Consider the following 6,205-nt stretch of genomic DNA (forward strand, 5'->3'; position numbering starts at 1 on the left):
CTGCATAGGATAATCTATATAATTTGATATCAGGTCAGTAACAGTATTTTAACAGTGTGTTAAAGATGTCTAACTCTGATGTATTTTCATATGTGATTGTGAATAAAGTCTCATATGTTCAGGTTTGTTTCAAGTTCATTAGACTCCATTTACAATGGTGTAATTCACACAAATCACCACAGGAGGGCAAACTATTTAAAGTTTATTAGACTTGATTTGAAATGGTGTAATTCACACAAATAACCACAGGAGGGCGAACTATTTGAAGTTTATTAGACTTGATTTGAAACAGTGTAATTCACACAAATCACCACAGGAGGGCGAACTATTTGAAGTTTATTAGACTTGATTTGAAACAGTGTAATTCAAACAAATCACCACAGGAGGGCGAACTATTTTAAATATATTTGACTTGCAGCAGTGTAATTCACACAAACCACCACAGGAGGGCGCAACACATTTAAATTCAATGGACTTAATTTGTTTTGGTGTAATTCACACAAATCACCACAGGAGGTTGAACTATTTTAAATTCATTAGACTTGATGTGCAGCAGTGTAATTCACACAAAACACCACAGGAGGGCAAACTATTTAAAGTTTATTATACTTTATTTGAAATGGTGTAATTCACACAAATCACCACAGGAGGGCAAACTATTTAAAGTTTATTAGACTTGATTTGAAATGGTGTAATTCACACAAAACACCACAGGAGGGCAAACTATTTAAAGTTTATTAGACTTGATTTGAAATGGTGTAATTCACACAAAACACCACAGGAGGGCAAACTATTTAAAGTTTATTAGACTTGATTTGAAATGGTGTAATTCACACAAATAACCACAGGAGGGCGAACTATTTTCAGTTAATTATACTTGATTTGAAACAGTGTAATTCAAACAAATCATTCACACAAACCACCACAGGAGGGCAAACTATTTAAAGTTTATTAGACTTGATTTGAAATGGTGTAATTCACACAAATCACCACAGGAGGGCGAACTATTTTAAATTCATTAGACTCGGTGTGCAGCAGTGTAATTCACACAAACCACCACAGGAGGGCGGCGCAACACATTTAAATTCAATGGACTTAATTTGTTTTGGTGTAATTCACACAAATCACCACAGAGGTTGAACTATTTTAAATTCATTAGACTCGATGTGCAGCAGTGTAATTCACACAAATCACCACAGGAGGGCGAACTATTTAAAGTTTATTAGACTTGATTTGAAACAGTGTAATTCACACAAATCACCACAGGAGGGCGAACTATTTAAAATATATTTGACTTGCAGTGGTGTAATTCACACAAACCACCACAGGAGGGCGCAACACATTTAACTCTTTTGACTTGTTTGCAAATGTATTTATTTTAACAGAAGACAGGACAGAACATTGGTAGCATAAATAGTTCTTATTGGCAGTTCATATTTTTCTGCTCTCATCTTCTTACAGAAGTGTAGCGCATTTAAGATTAGACTTGGTGTAATTCATAAAATCACCAATAACAAGCTTTAATATAAAATTAACTTGACAAAAATTAATAAAAATCTAAATGACCTTAAAACAACATAATAGTGTCACAGTCTCTGTGGCTCAGTGGATAGTTGTCTCCCTTTCAAACCAGAAAGTTCTGATTCAAACCCCACATTTGCTGAAGTTATTCATCATTTAACACAAAGCACTGGATCAAACCTGTTCAAACGCTCATCATCTCTGCAGTCTCAGTGGCTCAGGAGATAAAAAGTTGTGTTTCAATCACAGCGTCCTGAGTTCAAATCCCACTATTGCTGACTTTCAATAGTTCTCATTAGACAAGGAGTCCCGAAAACCAGCTATTGCTGCAAAATCCATGATGGGCGAGTGGATAAACACACACTCTCTGAGGTCAAGGCTGTGATGAAGACAGGGGATCAAATCTCTCTTTAACTGCTTTATTGGAAACTCTCAGGATAATAGTGAAATAGAAGTTCCTTCATATGAACAGACAAGAGATCTGTGGCTCACAGGTAAGAGCGCTGCCTCACGGTTCAGAGGTTGCTGGTTCAATCCCAGCCGGGTCTCTGCGATAGGAGTGTGTGGTGTGTGTGTGAGTGGCGCGCGCCCAAAGGAGGGGGATACCAGTGCGGTCTCCCCCCGGAGCTTCCGGCACAGTCACCAGCAGGGGTTATGCTTTTGGACAGACAGGAAAAAAAATTAAAATAATTGTAAAAAAAAAGTCACTCCCCATCCCTTCCCCACCCGTTTAGGTTCCCATCATTTGCTTTTCAAAGGGGAGGCCCTTCAAAAAGAAAATGATGGGAACCTACATGTTTACCACGATAAAACACACAATCACAAATCATATACATTACCTGTCCATGAGCAGATGTCCATCATTATCCACACGACTCTGAGCTCTGCTTCTGTTGGCCGGGTTTACGCTCCACAACACATCTCTGATTCTGTAGAGTCACGGCATAAACAAACACATCATTACACACTGTATATCTAAAAATAAAGAAAAAAATCTGAATTTATAAGTAGCCTCAAATTAAATCTGTTATACATCATTAATGCTGTATCAGTCAATCTACTGTTGGTCTCATTTAATTAAATTACAGTCTTCCAGGCCACAGAATGAAGAAAACACTGAATAGAACTAAAACTCACTCCTCATTCGAAGAATCTACAGACCTACAAACGTCAGAGCAAGATTACAGAAATAATACGCAATGAAAACCAAGAGCAAAGTGTCTAGTCACTGCTCTTGACTTCATTCTTTCGTGCCTGTAGTATTATGACATTTTGAATTAAAATACCATTTTAAAGGCTGTGTTTTACTATCATATCCGTCATAACAGGAAGTAGAAAAGCATGAAGCAGCAGGAGAACATCAGAGCTTCACACAACTCCTGCTGACTCTCACATCAATCCAGAAAACACTGCAATAGTCCTTCTTATTACACTTTATAGTGAGAATATCAGAGGGCGATTCATTCAGAGACTAAAAAGGTAACGCTACAACTAACGACTGATTTGCGATAGAGTGAGCAAGTCATTTGACAAGAGAAATGGACTTTATGCGAGAGGTTACTTACAGGTGAGTCTCGTGACACTCGTTTCCTTCATTTTATCCGTCTGTGTGTCGGTTTTATCTGCAGTTGAGCTGGAATATGTGCTGATAAAGTGACATTAAGAGCTGTCATCTTCTCATCTGCAGGATCTGCACATGTTGTTGTGATTGTCATCAAGCGTCATGTTGTCAAGCAGCAGAAGTGTCAGACTGAAGGAGAAACCCGCTTCTGCCGCCTAGTGGAGCGGATGAAGAACTGCACTTTACTGTCGGATTATAGTGGCGAGATCACATCTGAGACTTTGGATCATGAAGCAGCATCAGAAACATGATTAAATCCCACAGATGCAGTGACCATCTTTCACAAAGCCTGAGCCTAAGTCACTTCATACACATGCATTAGATACAAGCTCTGTGGCGCAGAAAATAATTGTTTGCCTCTGAACGAGGAAGTCTGGTTTTTCGTGTTTATGAATGTATTTTTAACGGAAGAAAAGAGAGGACAGACGAAAAATCCCATTTACGTTAATTAGACTCGATTTGCAGTGGTGTAATTCCCACAAATCACCACAGGAGGGCGAAACACTTTTATGTTGTTTTTTTGCAGTCTATTTTTATGTATATTTAGCTTATATATCAGTATGCATGTTTCAATGTCAAACAGCTTTTCACACATGACACTTGAAATAAAAAACATTTCTATAAGAGTAGCTTTGGTTTTCTCATAATTGAATAATATATCTAAAGAAATACTTTGTCCAGAAATAAACACAAACAATCTTGCAGAGTAGTCAATGAGTTATCAGTCAATGATGGCCATCTTTTACCAAGCTTAAACATACGTTAAGATACACTTTAAATCTAAAACATTACCATTGCATCACAGTCTCTGTGGCTCAGTGGATAGTTGTCTTGCTTTCAAGCTGGAAAGTCCTTGTTCAAACCCCACATTTGCTGAAGTTATTCATCATTTAACACAAAGCTCTGGATCAAACCTGTTCAAACGCTCATCATCTCTGCAGTCTCAGTGGCTCAGGAGATAAAGCGTTGTGTTTCAATCACAGCGTTCTGAGTTCAAATCCCACTATTGCTGACTTTCAATAGTTCTCATTAGACAAGGAGTCCCGAAAACCAGTTATTGCTGCAAAATCCATGATGGGCGAGTGGATAAACACACACTCTCTGAGGTCAAGACTGTGATGAAGACACGGGATCAAATCTCTCTTTAACTGCTTTATTGGAAACTCTCAGGATAATAGTGAAATAGAAGTTCCTTCATATGAACAGACAAGAGATCTGTGGCTCACAGGTAAGAGCGCTGCCTCACGGTTCAGAGGTTGCTGGTTCAATCCCAGCCGGGTCTCTGCGATAGGAGTGTGTGGTGTGTGTGTGAGTGGCGCGCGCCCAAAGGAGGGGGATACCAGTGCGGTCTCCCCCCGGAGCTTCCGGCACAATCACCAGCAGGGGTTATGCTTTTGGACACACAGAAAAAAAAAAAAAAAAATTAATTGTAAAAAAAAAATCACTCCCCGTCCCTTCCCCACCCGCTTAGGTTCCCATCATTTGCTTTTCAAAGAGGAGGCCCTTCAAAAAGAAAATGATGGGAACCTACATGTTTACCACGATAAAACACACAATCACACATCATATACATTACCTGTCCATGAGCAGATGTCCATCATTACAGTCAATGTCTGTCCACACCACTCTGAGCTCTGCTTCTGATGACTGGATGTAATGTCCAAACACATTCTGTAAGGAAAGACATAAATAAAAACAGACATTACTCCATATTCTACATCTAAAAAATGAGAATGTGAAAGTTGGTCTAAAGACTAGCTAATAGATGGAAATCCTAAAGCCTAAAGCTGTATAGTGTGGAAAATATATTGCTGAGTATATTATACTTCAGTAATGCTGTATCAATAACAATTAAAATGAGACTTTCCTTCACAATAAACAAGAGTAATCCTAAAAGGCTGGTTTCCTGTACATGGTTTTAGTCCTGTTCTGTTTTGGACTGTATATATGATGGTTTTTATTAAAAGCAAAAGCACTGCAGCTCGACTAAAGCATGAAGCAGCAGAAACATCAGAGCTTCTCACTCCAACTGACTATAATAACAAACATCAATCCAGTAGATTATTACCTACAGTAACACTACAAAAACTGCAATGACAAAAAAAACAAAAAAACATTCATTATTATTCTACTTCATAATAATATAAAATGGCCATTCATTCAAAGATTATAAATGAAACGTTAACGCAACAACTAACGTTACTTCGGATTCATTTGTTCTTCTGAAGGTCTGATGGAGTTCAGCAATAGGCATGTAAACAAAGCCTAATTACGTGACGGAGCTACTTATTTTACCAAAGAAATTCTGTTTAAGTGCAAAGTTACTTACCAGTGAATAGCGCGATGCTCAATTCCCGCTTTTTCTCGGACTGTGTGTCGGTTTATTTGCTAAAATATGTACAGTTGTTTGATATTAATAACCGTCATCTGCACGTGCTGTAGCGACTGTCATCAAGCGTCATTGTTGTCATGGATCTAAACGAGTCGCTCTGACAGTGAAACACGCTCACGCCGCCTAGTGGAGCGGATGAAGAACTGCACTTCAGTTTCTGACATTCAGCTATCGTGATTTAGCCTAGAAATCTAGACGCACCCTAGTGGCAGCAAAATGTATTTCGCAGCCAGGGGGGTCTAGCAACTCTCAATAGACCTTCTAGCTGCAAAAACCTAAATTGGGTCAGGCCAATCACGTCGTGTATAGAGTAGGCGGGGGCGGGCTTAACATATGACGACAGAGTTGCGACGGCTGCCACTTGAAAAAAAAGAATGGCAGCTGCTGCTGGAGAACAACGGTCTTTCGAATCGGCTTTGGCCGCGACTCTGGAGGAAGTTTTTCTTTGAGAAAAGAGCAAAGAACGGCACTTAAGTCATTCTTAAAAAAAGGAAGATGTGTTCGTCGTTTTGCCGGCCAGATATGGCAAAAGTTGAATCTATCAACTAAGCTCCGCTGTTGGGAAAACGCTCTGGTTGGTTGAAGCGCTGTCCTATTGCGTGCAGAGGGAATTTGAAAGACAGCCGTTTATCCCGCCCCTCGGATTGAGCCGTGTCTATGGTGAGTTGCCA

At 39.3% G+C, this 6,205-nt stretch overlaps 1 long non-coding RNA gene across 2 annotated transcripts; it reads right to left on the reverse strand.

Moving 5' to 3' along the window:
• Positions 1 to 395: 395 nt before the first annotated feature.
• Positions 396 to 5,603, reverse strand: LOC311081934. 2 transcript variants are annotated; one of them, XR_014606053.1, is made up of 6 exons: positions 5,472 to 5,603; positions 4,719 to 4,813; positions 3,935 to 4,533; positions 3,087 to 3,297; positions 2,361 to 2,450; positions 401 to 2,178 (listed from the first exon to the last, which is right to left on the reverse strand). It is a non-coding gene; the product is annotated as an uncharacterized lncRNA (long non-coding RNA). The 2 variants fall into 2 exon arrangements; XR_014606052.1 differs by having other exon boundaries at positions 396 to 2,178; positions 3,087 to 4,533.
• Positions 5,604 to 6,205: the final 602 nt, after the last annotated feature.

Source organism: Abramis brama (genome assembly GCF_963993115.1).
Source record: "Abramis brama genome assembly, chromosome: 4".
NCBI classification, from domain to species: Eukaryota; Metazoa; Chordata; class Actinopteri; order Cypriniformes; family Leuciscidae; genus Abramis; species Abramis brama.